Below are 21,931 nucleotides of genomic sequence, written 5' to 3'. Positions count from 1 at the left end.
TTGATATGAAATAAATGTGTACATGTGAACGCTGATGGTATGACCTAGGGAGAGTAATGTCCCTTAATATAACGTAAATATCCCGCTTTCTACCATGTAATACGGGACCATTAAATTATAAATGGGTTGCTAGCCTGAGTCATTTACCCAGGGCTATAAGGGTTAAATGTTTGTGTATTACTGAACTACACGATTGGTTTGTTGATATAAAAAGGAAGCAAACTCCCTTTTACATCCAGCGTTCACATACTTTGTCTACTTATGTAAATGAGATGTGATGCGCAGCACTAGGATTGGTTCCCAGTCCTGTTAAATCTTGATGAGTACGTTGGTGCAGCCAGCCCTCTGACGAAGTAATATACGAAACGAGTTAGGGCGTGGCTACAACGACGTCCGTTACCTGTACCCTGGTGGTCAGTGTATACGTGGCGTGGAGGTCCGGCATCCGGCGCACTGTGATCTCTGGCGGCCACCAGAGACACGTGGTGACGGGATTGGAGGAGTCAGCTGCTGACAGACGGAGCCTGCCATGGGGAATACAGAAATTATACCCAGCCCACAGAGCTTTTAATTATAGGTACAGCCAATATTTTGCGTACACCTGGAGTAGGCTTGCCTACCTCCCCGATTTGGTCATAAGTCTCCTGAATATCGGGTACTGCTCCCGACCCCCCAGAAAGGCAGGCAAGCCTCCCGGCTGCCGCCTGCTCCCCCTCTACGTCATAGAAGCGCCCGCAGCGGGGGGGGGGTGTGACGCGATTCGCGCTGTCGCGTCATCGTGGCCCCGCCCCCTGCTTCACAATGCCAATATTTTCGGCATTGTGAAGAGGGGGTGGAGCCACGATGACACGATCACGTGGCTCCGCCCCAATGCCTCGTAAATACCTGGCCACACTCCCCGCTATACGCAGACATTCAGCTCCCTGTGGAGCGCCAAAGAGAACAAATAAATGTCGGGTGCAGTGATATTACCTGAACCTGATATAAAATGTATATATATATATATATATATATATATATTTTATATGTTTGTGTGTACAGGGCCGGATTAAGGGGGGGCAACGGGGACAGTCATCCCTGGGCCCCCACACACGGAGGGGTCCCCACTAGCAGCCGTGTGCTATCTGCGCCTGCAGCTAGTGTAGACCGCGCAGTGAGCGCAGCCACACTACACAGTGACATACACACAGCCGCCGGCGGCAGCTGTGTGTATGTTACAGCAGCCGATGAAAGTCACACAGACTCTCAATGGCTGCTTCGTCAGCTGAGGGAGCTGGCTGGAGCTCACTCATGAGCTCCGCCTTCCGGCTCCCCCCCGCAGCTGGTGATGATGGGAGAGCCAGGAGCGGGGATTCAGGTAAGTTGTTTTTTTTTTGTGTGCGTGTGGGGCAGCACTGTCACTGTATAGGGAGGGCACTGTATAGGGGGGGTGTGCTACTAGGGGCAATGCATAGGGGGGCTACTACTGGGGGGCACTGTATAACAGAGGACTACTACTGGGGGCAGAGCATGGGGGACTACTAGTGGGGGCACTGTATAGAGGGGGACTACTACTGGGGGCACTGTCTAGGGGGGGACTACTACTGGGGGCACTGTATATAGGGGGACTACTACTGGGGGCAGAGCATGGGGGGGGACTACTACTGGGGGCACTGTATAGGGGGGGACTACTACTGGGGCAGAGCATGGGCGGACTACTACTGGGGGCAATGCTTTCGGGGGAATACTACTGGGGGCACTATATAAAGGACACTGCATAAGGGATATTACTACTGGGGGCACTGTATAGGGGTGGACTACTACTGGGGGCAATGCATAGGGGGGAACTACTACTAAGGGCAATGCATAGGGGGAACTACTACTGAGGGCAATGCATAGGTTGGGAACAACTACTGGGGGCACCGTATAGGGGGGACCACTACTGTGGGCATTATATAAGGGGCACTGCATAGGGAAGACCAATACTGGGGGCACTGCATAAGGGGCACTACTACAGGGGGCACTGCATAGGGAGGACTACTACAGGGGGCACTGCATAGGGAGGACTACTACAGGGGGAACTGCATAGGGAGAACTACTACAGGGGGCACTGCATAGGGAGGACTACTACAGGGGGCACTGCATAGGGAGGACTACTACAGGGGGCACTGCATAGGGAGGACTACTACAGGGGGCACTGCATAAGGAGCACTGCATAAGGGGGGACCATTACTGGGGACATTACATAAGGAGCACTTATACAGTGGGCATTGCAAGTGGGGCATTAAGGTGAATAGAAAAAAAAAAATCCTAGGGTGACTAGAAACTGTGGTATATAAGGGCCCTCACAAGTTTGTTGCCCATGGCCCCCACAGACCTTAATACGGCCCTGTGTGTGTATGTATACAGTATATATATATTTTTTAGATGTGCCGGCTCAAATTAGTTTGTATTTTCCCCGCCAAATTTCGGGTCTCAGAAAGAGGCAATACGTCGAGTTCTGCACCTACATATTTACCATAGTCCTGTTGTGAGTACACCGGACAAAGTTGCTGTTTTATTTGCAGTGCCGGACGGAAGGAAGGAAGGAAGGGGTGCCACATTGTGCTTTATCCAAGAGATTTTTTCAGGCTAAGACATCAATACAAATTGAAACATGCATACTAAATGGGAGAAGAGCACCAGTATAATTTGATGGAAATGTCTTTGCTCCGGTCACTAATAGCACCAGTGAACCAGCAATCTTCTCTCTTCCCAGGTCAGAATAATGTACATGGGCTATGACCCTACGCATTTTGTCACGAGGGCTTCATTAGACCTCAACATTACTAGATAACGTTACAAAAAAAACACTTCTCAAATCAAATCAAATTTATTGTCACATCCACATAAAATGCATCAGCGAAAGTAAAATTCAAGATACTCACAGTCAACAATTACATAACATCATTTAAAATATTGAAATTAACTATAGCATCAGGGAAAAAAACTATTCCGTATCCTACTAGTACGGCATTTAAGAAATCTAAAACGCTTCCCAGAATGCAAAAGTGAGAATAGAGAGTGACAAGGATTGCTGTGGTCAACGACCATCTTATTTGCTTTAGAAGCACACCTTTTAACATAAATGTCCTCTAGCCTAGGTAAAGACTGACCAATATTTCTTTCAGCTGCCCTGATCACTCTAGTCAGCGATCTCTGCTCCAAACATGTAGAGTTCCCGTACCAAACAGTAATCAAATAAGTTAAAAGGCTCTCAATTATACCACGGTAAAAATTTACCAGCAACGGCCTAGATAACCCACATCCTTTTAATTTCCTAAGGAAATACAGGCGTTGCTGAGCCTTACCTACTACTAAAGAAACATGCGACGACCACGACAGGTCCTCCGAAAATACAATACCAAGAAACTTAAAATCACCCACCCTCTCTACCTCAACGCCATTCAAAATTAAAGGATGGGGAACATTTTTCCTAGACCTCCTAAAATCAACCACCACCTCTTTCGTTTTTTTACTGTTTAACAGCAACTTGTTGTCCATACCCCATCTAGTAAGTCGATCTACCTCCGCCCTATAGCCATCCTCATCCTCGTTAGTAATCAGACCTACAACTGTCGTATCGTCAGCAAATTTCACAATAAGATTAGATACAGAACTAGAAACACAGTCTGATGTATACAAGGAATAAAGGAAGGGACTAAGAACACAACCCTGTGGAACACCTATATTCACAACACCTGTATTCTGCTCCAGATTACATCTTCAGATAATGCAGATAATTACAGAACCCATAAGGCAAATAAAATCAGGAGTAAGATTTTAAAACATTTGGAAATCAATGCAGTTTATTTCATTTCTATGGTTCCGGGAACTGTTCTGCGTTATTAAAATGCAGAGATATTACGCATCCAAAAATTAAATAAAAATATAAAAAAATTCGTTAACTCATATAATACATATGTGAAAAAATCTAAATGCTATAAAAACAAGAAAAATGCATTTTATCGCCAAAAAAACCCAAAACACATTGATACATATGCCCCTTAATCCATATTGTTTTCATTGCAACATCCCACTCTCCCTATGCAGGGGACAAGGAATGCAGGTGAATACTCAAAATACTGCATTGTACTGCAAGTCTCAGCATGGTAGCACTTCCTATGTTTAAAATTAGGGTGTGTAGTCCAAGCCCCCTCCCCCATAGCACTGTCCCTGCCATCTTACCAAAACTATCGCTCCTAATTATTTCTACTCTGCTCTCTCCCATTTTATGTTTACACCTACACTCATTAACACACATCACCGCCAATGTCTTACAGAACAACAAATAGAGCACTACAGAGTAACCCTTTTTTGTATGTTTCACTGAATGACTGCTTTCCAGTATGTGGGGCCTAATTCTGCATTGGAAGCAACGCAAAAAAAAACCAAGTAACTGTGCACCTTGGAAAAACCATGCTGCACTGCAGGTGGGGGAGATTTAAATTGTGCAGAGTGATTTTGATTTGAGAGGGGAGTGTGTGCAAACTGACATCTAAATTGCAGTGTAAGAATAAAGCTGTCCAGCAATTGTGGGCAACATGCAAAAATAGAAATAGTATATTTGAACCCCTTTGCTTTAAACAACATCTTATAAGCTGGTCAGTAGTATTTCACAGAGTAGATTGTGCAGCTCTTCAGGGGCTCTTTAAATGTCTATGGGGTCAATTCAATTAGGCGCGACAGTCGTGCCCGGAAGAGGGTGCACTTACCGTGGATATTTCCTCACAGCCTCAGGAGCTGCAAGGAAAAATCTGCTTTAAATGCACCCTCTGGGGCTTACCGCATGGGGAAACCCATAGATTCCAGCGTTTAGGGCAGATACACTATACTTGTGGGTTTACCATGCAGGGAAATTGACTAATAATTGAATAGCTGTGGACGTTAGACACTGCGTGTAATTGAATTTGCCCCATTATGTACCGTTTGTTATTGCTTTGCAAAATGGAACATATCTAGGGGCCTGTTTATTAAACTACAATTTTAAAGCCAATACCGCCCCATTTTTGTAATTTTGGGTCTTGGGATTGAAGAAATCTCAGTCCAGTATTGAACTGTACTGTGTGCCACCTGATATCCCCCCCGCCTCCTGCTTTCCTTCTCCCCTCATTCCCCCTGGCATCCCACTCCCTCATCCCCCCTGGCATCCCTGCAATACCCGGCAGAGCCAGGCTTAAGCGCCGCCCCCATAATTAAGCCCCGCCTCCCGGTGACATCATCTGTCAATCACAAGGACATGAGGAAGCAGGCTGAAAAGGGGGCGTGGCCTCACGGGAGCGCGAAAAAGCTTCCTTAGGGAGAAGGAGAAGCTGTGTGGCCATCTTAGGCTGGGGTCGCAGGACGGGAGGAGGGAGGTCCCGCGGCTCCCTGAGGTTCAGGGGAGGGAGCATGGCTGCTGCCATGAGCCACATTTCATATGTACAGGGGAATGCCCCTGTAATGCAGTAAGGGGCCCCCTGTGAGAAGCCCCTAGGCTATAAGGGGTATTGAGGCCCCTGGATAGAGACAAGAGGGGAGTCACCCCTCCCCATAGTCCTGTAAGGGAGCTGCTATATGAGGAGCAGCACTATTGATAATGAGACTCCCTTATTAGAAGAGGATTGGGGAGTGCTGCAGAGGTAGCAGCTGGAAGCAGAGTGCCTGTTCAGTGAGGAAGTCACTGCAGAGGATCTCTGGAAGTGCTGCCTGGTGCCACAGTGGAAGATGAGAGATCTCCTGTGAAGAGACAGCCCAAGTGTTGAGAGGGTGAGTGTCTGTGATGCATAGTGCTGGATCCCTGGTTGATAGCCCCTGGAGAAGTGCCCCATAGTGAGGGAGGACTCAGTGCAAAATGGCAGTGTGGCTAGAGGGGAGTCCTATGGAAGAATCCGGTGTAGTGCTGAAGTAGTGAAGCCCAGCAGTGAAAGGGTTAATGGTCTGCATGAAGTTGCCAGCATGTCAGATGAAAGGTCCCTGGATAGTGGGACTTGTACTAGAGGCAGAGTCCTGGGATATACAGGACGTTAGTATGCCTGAAGGTGTATGCGGGGTGATGGAAGGAGAGAGGGTTCCTGTGTAATGGGATGTGCCGCACGTTAGCAGTCTCTCGTGAGGATAGAGATGAGTGCGATGAACTTCGAATCTGGAGTCCCCTGTATGCTGTATGAAGTTTTGTTGGGCTGACATGCGTAGAACTACTGAGCCCAGCAACACCGAATATGTGCTACTATTTCACTGCTGTGTCATATGTTTAAGTCTGCGCTGGAGGTGTTCGTTTGGAGTGGAACGTAACTAATCTTCTGTAACCATTAAGCGTAAAATACAGCATTTACCATCTGCTGCAAGAATTGTGCTGGAGGAAGTTGGTGAAGTAGAGCTTATAACCGTTACTCTTACTGTGCTGGAGGATATGGAGGAGTGTAAATAAAGTTTTCCTGTTTTTGCATTATGAGATGGTCTGGCGCCCAACATTTCTTTATTGCACTGCACCTGTTGTCCACATGTGTTCCCTCCATCAGGTACTTTGTGCTAAGCACCCGAGTATTCGGGGGCCCTGCTGGTCATGGATGCCATACTCACGCCATAGCCGGAGCAAAGAAGGGTCACCGTGAAGAGGTGAGAGACAGTATTCAGGCACTCCATGTAAGTGTACCACAGTACCAGTAGGGTTTCACATCCCTCTCCCTCATGCCCCCTGGCATCCCTCTCCCTCATGCCCCCTGGCATCACTCTCCATCCTTCCCCCTGCCCTTTTACTTCCCTTACCTTAGATACACTTACTTAGCATCCTAGGCTCAGCTGCATTCTGCACCTCTTGCTCTCAGTAGGGTGATGCGGACATGTCGCTGTGGACTCTGCCCAGGCTGAAAGCAGATGCTGAGCTCGGTGCTGGGTGTATGTTGCGTGGAAGGAGACGTCCAGTGCCAAGAGGCTGCCCTTGTTTCTCCTTCTGCAGTGCTACCTACCCCTGATTGGCTGGGAGTACATCCCATAGAGATGATGTGACAGCGCAGTGCGCTGCCAGCATAACAGTGAGCCCAATCCACAGGATGTTTTGAATTCTGTAACACCTGGGACTTGGTGTTTTTGGAATGTTCAGGATCCCAGGATGGGCTTTCCTACTTGTAGCGTTAACAGATAAAAGAATGGGGTACTTCACAAACGCATCTGATAGGAGGCTGCCCTGGTAATTACTTTGCCCAATTAAAAGTTCAATCCCTGCATACTTATTACAATGACAAAGAAAGTGTTTGTACTGCACATCTGTGGACATACGGCTGGGGAGTGATCGAGATGCCTCTCCTGCATTACAGTTTAATAAATAGGTCCAGATCTGAGACCGCAGTCCTATTAAAATGTATGGGGACTGCAGTATTCTCCGTTAGCTAGATGAATGTAGGAGAGTTCTATGGCATCTCTCGTGTACACACTTTGGTAAATATTACAAAAGGTGCTGTAATCATGTACAAGCAGCTGTTTGCGCATAACTTTGGCTCAATAAACAGCTAGAGAAATGGTTACATAACTACTTTCTATTCTTCAGAATTTATGCATCCCATTTAGTAATTTTGCCATAAATGGGAGATTGATTAATCCTGAAATCCCCCACATTCTGCATTAGTTTACATTAAGAAACTATTACACAAACTGTAAGTAGATCAATAATAATATTTCAGAAATGCAGCAAGTGAGATATTGCTGAGTGCAAACAAAAAGCAGACAAGCTTAGCCATGTAATGAGACTAATTATTATATTAGTACAGGGTTTAAAATGCTTTGTAGGCTATTAAGCCAAACAGCACCTGCATTGCAATTGAACAACTTCCTCCCTTTCAAGTACAGATGTGTCTAATACACTGTGGCTTCAGTAGTGCCAAACAGCCCCTCCCGAAGCGGCAGGTCCCGGCCAACTAGGCCACACTGAGCATCTTTAAATGCTTTAAATGTGCATCTTGTTCGGACAATTAAAACTTGAAGCAACAAAACTACTTTACTAGATTGAACTGATCAATTTAGGGGGGTATTCTGCGGCTAATTGCAGCACCAGAGCTATTCAATTAGCAAGGATTACTCGGCGCACGAGTCCCTGCAGTCGGACTGAACCTTGCAGCTCATGGAGCTGCGAGGTAAAGGTCGCGGAAAAATCACCATTGATTCCGCAGTTTTCGGCGTGGGAAAAAGGCTATTTTGGCCAGGAATTAGTCGCGGGGTATACCTTGCGGCTAATTGAATACCTCCCTTAATGTGTGACATTTGTACATCTGTGTTTGAGAGTCTAAATCTGTATGTGACGTGCTATGAAGCAGTGGCCGCAGCTTTTTCTCCCCCAAGTTCCAATATAATTTATCTGCGACTTTGTATGTGCTTAAAACTAATTCCTGTGCAGTTAAAGTCACAGTCCAGGGTCTCTAGTACACTGTGAGCGATGTTTCGCTGTGTCTGCTATGCAAAAAGACTAAGATTTCAGGAATAAGGCGGTCTAGTTGCTCCGGGCATCTCGCGCTGTATGGCGTATTGAGGCTAGGTGAATGAGAACTCATCTGTAAATGCACTGTCCCTGTGAGACAAACAATGAGATTACTTACATAGAGAAATACTCACAGCACTAACAGACACACATACGCACACTGGCATTAACACCACATACATATAAACGACCATGTATGACTTGTGCTCTGTAGTCTACTTTCCTCAGCTAATATTTATCTGCCACATACTGCACTCGAAGCAACTCATACTGCCCCAACCCAGCTAGAACACCTCCAACCCTAAGCCCTGACTCCGTGGTGGTAACTGGGCTAATTTCAGTTCCACTGTGGTTTCTGTACCCCGCACTTCATGCTGTAACAAATTAATTAATTCCCTTCAATGCTGTCTGACTAGTACATGGCCCATCCCAGAGCCGTAACTAGGGTACCGCAGGGCAGAGGTTGCCGTTCGGACATGTCAACTTACTGTTTATTATCATTATCACTTGTAGCTTCCTCTTCTTTTATCACCAGTAGCTCCTGGCCTCCCCTATCTCTTCCCTGGCCCTTCCCCATGAGGCCATGGTCCTTTTTCGGGTGCATGTCTTATGTCCCTATTTGAAATATGGGCGGGGAGGGAGGGGGCAATGCTTTTTCTGGCACAGGTCTAGTTACGGCTCTGCCCACTCCTTATGGTTGGCATAGCTATCAGTGCAATCTGCAACTGGGAAACAGCGCTCCACTAAACATAACTTTAGTTACAGATCCTTTCCCGGTAAGAAGCCACATGATTCCACCCCATCATCTGGTAACACACTGCCTCATTCCTCTCTAGGCTCTGTCACTTATGACCTTTTTGAAAACTCTACACCTGCTAAGCATAGAGCTAAACTGTTTCACAGCTCCGCATCCACACTCTGACATATTGTGCAAAACAGACATATTAAAGCAGTGGAAAGGGCATGATGTAGTGTCAATACAAATATAATAAAGTAACTGAATGATTCTGAATTGAGTGCATACTTGCCTACTCTCTCGAAAGGTCCGGGAGGCTCCCAATTTTGAGTAGTCTCCAGCAACCCCAAAAGAGTGGCCGGATCTCCTGCACCTTCCCATTCCCTAGTGAAGTGGGCAGAATGGGGAGATAATACCGGGAATCACTGGTCCATAAGTATGGGGTGGGGCTAAATTGACGCAAATGTGTTATTAGCTTTACTTCTTCCCTAACGGATTCTTGATTTACGGTATTTTCACGTGATGGGGTGGGGTCTAATGACGTGACAGTCCGACCCTGCCCCATAAAGTATACAGCTGTGTCTTCTCTCCAGAGCTTCTCCTGGAAAGGAGAGATTCAGAGTAAGCAAGTATGCAAAGGAGCACACCAAAAGCAGCAAGTAACTTTGCACCTGGACTAACCATGTAGAAATGCAAGGGGTGGAAAACACTTTTTGTTCACCCAGGGTAAATCCTGGCTGCTTTTGCATGTAGTCCATCAATACTGGGCAGCTTTATCTGCACATAGCAATTTAGATTTCAGTTTGGACACGCCCCTCCCAAATTTAAATCTCTGCACATTGTAAATCCACCAGCAGTGCAGCCTGGTTTTATCAAAGTGCAAAGTTATGGCCGTACATGGTACAATAACATGTCAGATTTCAACGCTAATGATCCTATCGTTAAAATCTGACAGTTTCTGGGCCCTACTAATGACCATACGAATGACGATACGCGTCCACGTATGGTAGTTGACGGCGAACTACCGTCATCTGTGCAAGCAGCAGACCTAGTCGATTTCGACCAGGTTAGTCTGTTTACTATAGGGACCCACAATTGTTGATCGTTATAGTAGTGGGGGGTCTGCTGCATGTGCTGGATACTCGATCCAGCACATGCAGAACGATCAGACAACGATTGTTTGATCGTTATCTGATCGTTGCTGTCGTACCGTGTGTACGCAGCATTAGTTGCTTCTTTTGCTTTACTTCCAACTCAGAATCAGCCCCTCAATTATAAAATATTTTTATTAGAATACATACTAAAGCACAGAGTGCAAGAGAAGTGGTTATCATGCTTTATGTTTTTTATTAATATTATAATGCAGTTCTCTAATCAGATCTGTCACAAAATCAGAATACTTTGTGATCTGACATCTCAAATAATGATGAATCATCACACCAGCCAAAAGCATTAGCATCTGCAATTAAAAATGAGCACCCCATTGACGGAAAATAAAAAAAAAAGATATTTAGGGGTCTATTTATCAAGTAATATTTGCGGGACATTCACCGAAAATAATATTTGCAGGTATCCCCCTAAAATGGCTAAGGATCCCCTGAATGTACTATGGTGGCCCTTCCTTTCTGACAGCAGCCACAGCCCCCATAGCTATCAGATTTACCAAGCTCCGGAATGCGAAGACGGCTTTGTCCTGCTGTAGCCTATAGGCTACACATTGCAAAACTAACCAGTAGAGGGTTCCAGAGGAGCCCTCCCCAGCACTGGCTGCCATGCATGCAGGAATCCCGGCACAAGAGGGAAGAGACCGCTGACATGATCACTTTACTCTGAGAACCCTGCAGGTGCTCTTTAATACATACGGGCAATATCATCACATCCTGAAAAGTGATTATGGGCGGTTTTATCATTACCAGATTGAATTGAGTATGCAATTATTGATAAATGGGCCCCCAAGTGTGGGTTGATCCTATTCCCAAAGTAGCTGGTTCCATTATTGGTTCTAAAGAAATTTGCTCCATCTGTTACTGTAGTACTGTATAATCTTAAACATCAGGGTGGTCTAAATTAAATTCAGACCCAAAAGCTAGAGACAGGAGTGAGAAAATACATATACACAGTGGCATATCTATACTGGGTGCATTGTGTGCGGGGCACACGGGGCCCTGCACCGCACACCCTGCACCCATATTATTTTAAACTTACCTGTCCGTGGTCCCGCGTCAGTTGTCAGCGCTGCTCAGAACACCGAAAAAATGGCCACCGTGGCCATGTTTCCGGTGTTCTGTGTATGTGCAGTAGACTCCGGGCACACTCTAGTGCCTGGAGTCTACTAAAGCTGGCCAGCCGCGTCAGTCAGTTGCCGGCCACCGGGAAGAGAGGAGGGAGCCCCGCATGGGGAGTGCCCACAGGCCCCCTCCTCTCTTAAGACACCCCTGCATGAACAGTTGAACACTGAAAAACTGTATTGAACATCCATTTTCATGATAAATTTTATACAATGTTGTACATATAATTTTCTGTCAAAAATTCAATTCACAGTCAGATTTATATTTATTTTTTATTTAATAGCCCAGACCATTGTGTAGGCTGTATACATTTAGTTACTTGGGATGTATTATTTATTGAAATGCTGCTTGAAGCAATCCTATGTATTTACAAACAAACAAAAAATGCATTGTTAAACAATGTGATCATTCAACAGTATGAATGGAGCAAATTAATAAAAAATAATATAAATTTGTCCCCAAACCATAACTAATGGTAATGGCCTGTAATAAAAACCTCACGTTGATTATAGAGAAGGGAAATAGTCAGCAGTGTAAAATGATTACCTGGATAGAAAAAAAATAGCACCAATACTGGAGGCAACAACATGGCAACAATGATTAAAATGAAAGAAGCTTGCTACAACACTTCCAGATAAATCACGGATAACAGAAACTTTCCCTCCAGGCTTGAGATTTCCATATTGCTTCATGGTTTATTAGGTTTTACTGTAAATTTGTCATGTACAAAGTGGATCAATACTTTTATGCAGCTAGAAAATATTTAATTGTAGCAACATCCGAATGTAATTAATAACCACTGTCATAAGTAAACAAAAAAAGAGAGAACATTGGAATATATTTCATGGTAAAGAGGAGTTTACAGTACAAAGAGAGATCTCTGTTCAATCTTACCACAGCTGTTGGGCGAACAAACTACCAAATCCGTATTATTGATTTTGGGGCTCAGCAACTGTCCATTAACACTCAAAATAAATACTCTCTCCATATTTATGCATATATACAGTACAGTATTCCATTAAAGTGAGAGTCTGCTCTTTATACTCAATGGATAATTCCACCTATTATTTCTGAAAATCTATTGATGTTATATCTGAGGCCACTGGAAATATGATTCCGGGGAAGTGCAGAAACCAGAATGTAAATTACAGGCTTGCATTCTCATAGGTAACGGGTCACTAAACCTAAAATACAAGTTGAGCAAGGCTTATTTTAACAAACACGTATATATTTAAAACTTTCTTTCCCATGCCAGTAGTAAATTGCTATTTATCTCTTTCACTGCAAGCCAATTCACTTGGTCATCAGTATTCGTAAGATCAGAAAGGCAACCTTCAGCACCCTTCTTTAATGTTATACAGTACGAAAATCTGATGTACATAGGAAAAACATCACTTTCATTGAAACTTTGTCAGATATATTTAGATAAAATAACCGACCAAAGGTTTTAAAGGTTATATTTTATAAACAGCTCTGTCATCTAAACAATTTGTTAGGTTTAGCATGGGACAAAGTAATAGGTATTTTTATGTTCCCAGGAACATTGTATGAATGTGCAAAAGTCAAGTGGGGGAGGCGGTGTTTGGTCCCACTGAAAAGCCTCCTTCCTCATTTTTGGTGCTGCTTTACATTATGTCCACAATGGCAAATTATGATATCTGAGATTGTTCTAACTCAACGTTTCCCAAACTGAGACCCATAGGTCCCTAACATAACATATTTTAAGAATATACATGCTTGAGCTCAGGTGACTTATTAAGTATTTCACTCATACTGATTTAACTATCTGTGTGCACAAAAGGATATCTTGAAAACCTGGACTGTCAAGGTGGCTTGAGGGCAGTGTTTGGAAAACACGGCTTCAATGAAAACACTTAAACTCAGCATACGGAGATCCTTCTTATAGTGGACTTAAAAAAATGATGACTTAATACCAGATAAATAAAACATCTATTTAACCACTTGCTTGGGGGGTGGTGTGGGGGGTTTGTATGTAACCATCTGATGCCTGCAAAAGTTGTGCTGCTGTTTTGGAAAATTCATTTTAGGTTTTGTGGAATAGACTTAGGGTGGTTATCCTGTAATATATGTGTAAGGATTGGTGAAACGCTTTACCATGTACAGTACTAGTTTAATTCAGGAATATTATGGAGTTTGTTTTACCTAGAGTTGCTATAATCTAAATTTCATATTTTCAATTTTTTTTTTCTTTTTGCTATAATTAGTTTTACTATGTATTAACGGTGTGATTTTTTTATGTTTTGAAAAAGTGGTAGCCTGCTAAATCATGTAACATATACATATAAAATACTGTATATCATAAACCTGCATTTTGTATTAACATATTAGCATCCCAGAGTCAAAGGAATGATGCTATTAGGGAACTGTGACTCTTTCCGTTATGCTCCAACAGCTGGATTAACAAGCGTTCTTTACATATTGTACAATCACTCTACGGTGACATTACCATGTCAGAATCATTAACCACATCAAACTTAGCACAGGATCAATTAGATCTCAGTGTGACTTCTGGAAGCAAAGGCTTGCAAAGCAGCATTTTAAGATTTGGGTTTGTAAAAGTGACACTGTAACAAAGACATTTTTAGCAAAGCTTATTATTCCTCATCAAACCTAAACCACTGGAAACGGTTGAAGGTTTATAGATTATCTTTAATTTGCCCATACACATTATTGTTTGGTGCATAAAATAAGTTCTGGGTTTCGCAATAACAATTATTTGCCAATGTATTAATTTCAGAACTATGCCATGAATAAAATTCAGCCCTCTCAGTGGGACAATGTTAGATGCGTTTTACTAGAGTTGTAGATCAAAGCATATAATAGATAGAGATAGCAAAACCAACACACACATTTCTGAGAAATAGTGAAAGGGCTCTCAACGCAAAGTGAAGGATACTTCACAACAAAAAGCCACAAGGTAATAATCATGCAGATGTTTCCACCTGCTATGTGTTTGAATAGCTATCATTAAAGCAACATTATTCACCAGAAAGCCACAGCACAATTCACCATTATTACTAGTCCCTAGAAAAAGTATTTCTAAAGCACTGTGGCACATATTCAGGATACATCACATACATCAAAATAATGTTGTTGTTTTTTTTAACATTATCTGGAGTTCAAGGGATTAAAATGGATATAAGGCTGGCAATTCCAATGGAGTGAAAGGAGGAAGTATGAAATGATCCATTAACAATGGCCTGGCACTGATTTACAGACAAGACAAAGAGTCTGCTCTGTATACATTATACAGTAGTTGTTCACATTTCGTACTGTATTTTTGAAACAGAAAGATTTATATTATTTAGCCATTGAACATATAAATGCAAATTAAGTAATTGCTGATACACGATTTCATTTTCCTTATGTTACTTCACATGCTAAATAAATGCAGCTCAATCAGGACTGAATCCCAATATAAATGCTCAGATTGCAATTAACAGTAAAAATCCAAGTAGAAGTTACCACGTGTGCGCTCGCAGACAGTGCCATTGAAATCACACCAGCTATATAAATAAGCAAGCGTTAGCAATAGCCAATAGGTTACCAATCAATAGAGTCCATCAAATCTGCCTGAAACGTATCACATGAACACATGCTTGAATTATACATTTTCCTATTTGTACAGATAAATCACTTGAAAGTACACAAAAGTGTCACATGAGGATCTTTACAACAAAGAAAATCGGTCAGTTTTTAACAAAGCCAAACAAAACTAGGTAGAGTGTAGCCTACACTGAGCAGTGTGATTTTAGATCAACCTGCTAAAAATTATTCATGTAATGCAAAAATCTCACTTTAAGTTATGCAAAGCTAAATCTGAAAAGATGTCCGGTACATGCTGGCTCTACTGACTATACAGACAGAATGATCTGTTTACTTTCATCCTGACAGTTTACCTAGCAGTCCTGTGCTGTAGTTACACATACCTCGCTGATCCATTGTGTTGTGCTATAGTAATCTTCCTCCTAGAAATAATTGACTCCCATCAGCTGCATAGTATCCTTGACAAAACACTTTGATGAAACCTGTGTCCAGTGCTAGGAGTTCCCTATGTGTATGCCTACAACTGCTGTACAGTTTAAGTACAGAAAGATAAGCGTGTAGCTGTGCTTATGTTTATTGTGCTGCTGAACCAGCTGTGATCTGATAGGAAGGGACATGCTTACATGGGCCAATCACAGCCAATATCCATTCCAGGGAAATTCCTGCCTACAGTACTTGTTCAGGATCCTTTCAGAGACCTTCCTCTCTATAATAAAAGGGAAAAGACACAGAGCTTTTCCAGGCTTATACAACACTAAATTACATTTTGTGTCTTTGCAGTTCTGCTCTCCCTGCTGCCTTGTGTGACATACATCAGTTTAAAGAGAGAGAGAGAGAGAGAGAGAGAGAGAGAGAGAGAGAGAGAGAGAGAGTTCAAATTCATTCCCAGCTTTCACCTTGCTGGGGAGGGGAAAAGAAGGGGGGGGAGCGTCTGGGCTCAATAATTACTTATTCTGTCACCATGGAAACAGACGGGATGCAGTGAGCTAGATTTGTATAGAACATCTGCTGCCAGATTCATAATCAACTACAATCTCATCTTTCCCCTCCCCTCATTACTTAAATGTGATGTAGCAACTCTGTTTTTCCTACCATATCTCCCACTCTCTGTGCTCTTCACAATCACAACACTTCCGAAACAACCTGGGTGACTTCACACAAAGCCACCCACATTGACCGAGTCAATGCCATCCCATTTATCAATGCAAATAACTTGATCATCTGCATCATCAGTCACATTATCTTCAGTATCTATTTTAAATGTATAAAACATGTTTACTAAACCTTTAAAGAGGCAATAGCATTTTAATCTGTAGAAACATGACAAAGATGATATTACAATATTAAACATATAAGCCTTTCTGTGTGAGGCTGCATGATTCATTACACATAAATGCACATGATGGTACCCACTCCTTTCTCCCCCACTCTTCCATGCCCTCATTTTGTCCTATCTGTCAACTTATAAAACAAGTAAGTGATGATAAAATACACACTGCAACTGTACCTGTAGTAGGGGAGGGGGTGAGTGCAGGTGGGGTGGTAACGTTAATAGACACATAAAGACTGTTATTCAAAAGAATGAACAATGGCATTGTTCCAGCTGTGTGTCTCTGAATATATAGAAAACCTTGAATGTAAGTCTAATATAGGAAGGATAATGCAATGCACCCTGTACAGATTGTCATGTTCCTCAAACCATTCCTGAACAAAGAGTTCAAGGTGTTGACTTGGCCTCCAATTTTCCCAGATCTCAAACAGATTCTGGCATCTGTGGGATGTGCTGGACAAAGAAGTTCGAGCCATGGAGGATGCACCTCACAGTTTACAGGACTTAAAGGATCTGTTGCTAACGTCTTGGTGTCAGATATCACATAACACCTTTAAGAGGTCTAATGGAGCCCATGGGGACTATTTACTAAACCTTGAATGGAGATACCAGCCAACCAGCTCCTAACTGTCATTTTTCAAACACAGCCTGTGTCATGGTAGTTAGGAGCTGATTTGCTGGTACTTTAACTCTGTTCTCTTTATCTTCATCCAAGGCTTAGTAAATAGACCCCCATGTCTCGACAGATCAGAGCTGTTTTGGCGGCATGAGTGGGACCTACACAATATTTTTGAATATTACAGCTAATGGGTGTAGTACATATAGGGCAGTATTCCCAAATACACTTCTAGGGAATAGATCAAAGTGTCAGAAAGGTTATAATAGAAAAAACTTTCAGTTGCAAGATCTAATACTAGCATATAGGAAAAACAATCAGTTAACTATATTCAACATACTCTGCATGCAAGGGGTTACCTAGACATAAGATGTTGATATTGTAATGCATGTGTCACCCCTTTACTCCCCCCCACTCCCCCCTCCTCCCTCGCTCCTCCTTCAATCACCAAAGCTAAATAGAGTTAGTAATCTGAGACCACTGCGACTCTATCATTACATTTTCCATTGGGCTGTACCAGGTATGAACACACTGAATAAAAGTTTAGTCTGTGATATGTCCATGGCCAAACGAGGGATGTCATAACGGTATACGATCGGGAAGCCGGTTGCCTTAATACCGACAGCCGGCTTCCCGACTGTCATATCCCGGGCGAGGGTGAAATGCCGGGCGTCTAGATATAGAGACAGGCGCCCGGCAACTAGATCGAAGGGATGCCGTGCGCTGCGAGCGGACAGCCGCGCGCGGGGGGGGAGGGTTAGGTTTAGGGCACCCGGGGGGACACACACTTAGGTTTAGGCACCCCCTCGGGAGGGTTAGGGTTAGGCTAGGGGGAGGGAGGGTTAGGGTTAGGCACCCCCGGGGGGGACTTAGGGTTAGGCACCCCCCCGGGGAATTAGGTTTAGGTAGCGGGGAAGGGGGGGTTAGGCACTTAGAGGGGGGATTAGGGTTAGGCACTTAGAGGGGGGATTAGGGTTAGGCATTTGGGGGGGGAGGTTAGGGTTAGGCACACCTAAGGAGGGTTAGGGGGTTAGGTTAGTAAGTACTTACCTATCGACGATTGGGATTTCCAGCGCTGTCAGGCTTCTGCTGCCTGGAACTCTGCTTTTGTCGGCCAGGCGCTGCTGGGAATTTCATACCGATTCCACTAAAATTGTAGGAAAAAAAAATCTGGCTAATAACCAAACAATTGAAGGTAATTTAATGAAAAAACAAAAAAAAGTTTCCTAGAAAATAAAAATGCATTGAATTATTACAGTAATATTGTTGTAGTTTGTAAATAAAATGTAAGCATAGGCACATTTCACTGTTAATTACCAGCTCCAAGGAGGTACGTGCAGTAGAGGAGCAAAAGATATAGGCAGGGCTGCTGTGTGATTTTCCATCAGGACTGGGCGGAAGTCACTCGCTCTCCATAGCGTAGACACCGTGGGTAGAACCACGTCATGTGATTGCTGTAGAGGAAGCAGCAATCGCCTGACACGTTTCCCTGTGGCGTCGATGCCACAGGGGAGTACACGTCAGAGGTCACTTCCTCCTAGTTGACTATGCAGTACTGCAGCTACAGTAGGTGAGCTACCAAAATTAAGACCACAAGCTACTGGTAGGAGACTACTGTTCTACAGTAATGCTGATGTTAGTGCAGTAAGATTTGTACAACCTCATATACAGCGTGACCAATTAACTGATCACTACACTTGAGTCTTTAGTTACAGGACAGCACTATAATTGTAAGAGCCCTCTCCCAAATTAGGTAACAACAGTCTTATAGATAGCCTGATTTATATTATTTACTTTATACAAAGCTCATGCATCCTTCATTTTTCTCATCTAGAGAAATTGTGTTATCCTGTATAGCAGGATAACCAAAGAAATCATAAAATATAGCTTTTATTAAATATGCAACTAACATATACACATTTATTTTACAGACAATACACGCATTGTCGTATTGCTGAACAAATATATTTTACCACACAAGATTTAGAAGCCAAGGTGCTGTAGAATACCAATGAACGATATTCTATGTAACAAGCATATCTTACATCTCGCCTTTTTCTTTCCCACTCAATTATCAAGGGAACAACCGTAATGGGATAATTATTATAAATCATAAAGTGGTCTGATTAGGCCAAATCCCAATTACTTCTAAATCTTGTGTGGTAAAATATATTTGCACAGGAATACCACAATGTGTGTATTGTCTGTAAAATAAATGTGTATATGTCAAAAAAAAGTTATAAAAAAAATGTTTTCTTTGTTTTAGGTGCATATTTAATAAAAGCTATATTTTATGATTACTAATTAAGTTTAACAAATAAGAGTGCCCCCACAAAGGAGTTTCTTTGGTTATCCTGCTATACAGGATAACACAATTTCTCTAGATACTTCGTTATTACTCCTGGGGAGCACCACCAACCAGGCCACGGTAAAGGAGTCTCTTGTCTCCACAATATGTTAAATGTTGTTTTTTCTTGAATTTGGGTGAATTACGTTATCCTGTGCAGAGTCCCTCTGAGTTTTTGTGCATTTTTCTTATCTATTCAACTTACATTCCACTGTATTGTCATACCTGCCTTAGAAACAATAACCAATACGCTCTCAGCTGACACTTGGTTATTATACCAATGGTACCATTTAAATTAATTCCCTAGTAAGAGCATTTGGGAGTGAGGAGAAATACCTCTTTAAGAAGGGAACTTTTACAGTACAAATTTTAATTTATATAGTGTGTTTATATTTCACATTATTTGTGTCATTTGGTGTGGATTCTAAACGTTTTTTTAAACTTAAACTATTATATAAACAAGTTGTAATATGTATATTCTTTTACTTTTTGTAAAATACTTTAATTTCAACAGGGAGTTGCTGTCTGTTCTACATTCTGTAATTATTTAATTTACTCTACATTACATTGCCTTATAACCATTATTTAGAATGGTAAATGAGATGTACACAGAGCTTCAATCTTGGGTTCACACTATAGACACAATCACAACACAATTTTGTTTCCAGTGAAGAGAATTAAGACAAACTATCATACTAATTTTATAGCCATAACTTACTGTATATCTCACCACGAGACATACTTTCCGGATAAAAATCTTGTAGTAAAATGCTAAAACTAAACCATACAGTATGTAATGCTAGTTGTTATATATAAAATTAGAAAAGTAAAATAATAATAACAAATAAGCTGCACCCTTGATTAATAATTCTATCAGGTAAAAATAGTTTGTAACACTTTTGAATTACAGCTGGGCTGATGCAAGGTTGAACTTATGGTGCATACACAGATTAAAAGGATGATATAAACGATAACGATATAGTTTATATCGTCCTTTTTTTTTTAACCTCTCCAACGACCAAATCATGGTCGATGCATGGGCACGGATTGTCGATATCGATCATCTACCGTGCATGCAGGCCAACCTGGTCGATATCGACCAGGTTAGCCTGTTTACTATAGGGACCCGCGATCGTTACGTTGTTTGGGAGTTGGTGCATGTTGGTGGATGTTTGATATTGAACATCCAGCACATGCAGGACAATCAGACAACAATATCTGATCATTGTCTGATCGTCCCGTGTGTACGGGCCACAAGTCAGATGTAATTTCTTCTGCACTGCATGCATGGAAATAAATAGAGTAAAGCAGAATGGTACACTTCTATCTATGTGCTAAGTTATATAGCCACAATAGAGCATACATGCAGCCGGCTATACTTGGTGCAAAAGAATAGTCTGAAAACTGATGTATTTACATTTCCATCCAAATATGCACAGCCCACAGTTCCGTTGACATGCTGTCTCTGAACTTACAAGAGAACGGCCCATTACAGCCCAGTTACACCTCTTCAGCCGCAAATCCGTGCACCTGGTTCCGGAGCACGCGCAATATGAACACAAGCAAAATTTGCTCTGCTTACAGGGGTAACCTCTACTCTGCATGTAGCCTTAACATTAGTCCTAAATCTGAAACTACCTGAAGGTATTAGTCCTAGGGTTAACACTAATTCAAAACTATTTCCAAACTGTAGATGCATCCACAATCCTTGAATTCTGATCTATTCTCCCAGATTACTAAAAATGTTAAATACAAAACAAACAAAATAATCAGCATAAATTGTACCAATAGAAATGCAATGCAAACGTTTTCACTGTAGAAAAAAAAAAAGCATTTGGTGCATTGTGATAAAGCTGCACCATGCTTTTTGCAACAGGGCATGGGTTTCTCTATAGGAGCAGGGCCGGACGGGGCTGGCGGGGGTCGGGGTAAATCCCCTGTGGACCCTTCTGCTTTGGAGCTCTGCCCACTATCATTGGGGGGCAGAGCCCATGCAGGTTGGTCCCTATGGGATTGTTTGGGTATGGCTAGCTGGGCCAACACTTAATTTAAATAAAATAAAAAAAACACCTCTCTGTTTACATACTGCCTTGTAATGCTGAGGAGTTTCCTGATCGGTGCATGAACTCCTCAGCAGTGTCTGCAGTGCTCTGACTGGCTGAGTGATACAGCATTCATAGTCACTCACGTACAGACACGTCCCACACATCCAATGCTGGGAAAAGAAAAAGGTGTTTGAAAAACTGGAGCCTGCTGGACCATGGAGAGAAAACTGCAGGCACCACACAGGAAAAGGTTAGTGTCATGATGCATCACATTTTGAATGTGTTGCATCCTGACACACATCGCAAGCATAATGGTGTTTACTAACACCTTATGCTTTAAGATAATCACAAAGGATCGCATCCAAGCTCTGGAATGTATCATATTCCGGAGCTTGGTGCATATGCAGTAAGCGACTAAACCTCTGAAAACCGCATATTTGGAGGTTTGACTAACACAAAATATACTTTGCTGCATTCGCCATGTGTAAGAGGCACAGTGTGTGTGTGTGTGTGTGTGTGTGTGTGATAGAGACAG

General features: G+C 42.7%; 1 protein-coding gene across 8 annotated transcripts in view; it reads right to left on the bottom strand.

The window, feature by feature from the left end:
* The window catches only part of ELMO1 (engulfment and cell motility 1), a 487,164-nt gene that overhangs the window by 98,050 nt on the left and 367,183 nt on the right, over positions 1–21,931 (bottom strand). Inside the window, exon 1 of one of the 8 annotated variants that reach the window (XM_088476024.1) lies at positions 15,442–15,589. The exons of the other annotated variants lie outside the window; for them this stretch is intronic. The gene's annotated coding sequence lies outside the window, so the exon portion shown is untranslated. Of the gene's footprint in view, positions 1–15,441; positions 15,590–21,931 lie in introns of those variants that run through there. 8 annotated transcript variants of the gene reach the window in all.

This window comes from Taudactylus pleione, unplaced genomic scaffold (genome assembly GCF_031769625.1).
Source record: "Taudactylus pleione unplaced genomic scaffold, aTauple2 ptg000181l, whole genome shotgun sequence".
In the NCBI taxonomy this organism is placed as follows: domain Eukaryota; kingdom Metazoa; phylum Chordata; class Amphibia; order Anura; family Myobatrachidae; genus Taudactylus; species Taudactylus pleione.
Note: the sequence above shows the minus strand (reverse complement) of the source record. Positions and strands in the feature narration are given on the sequence as shown.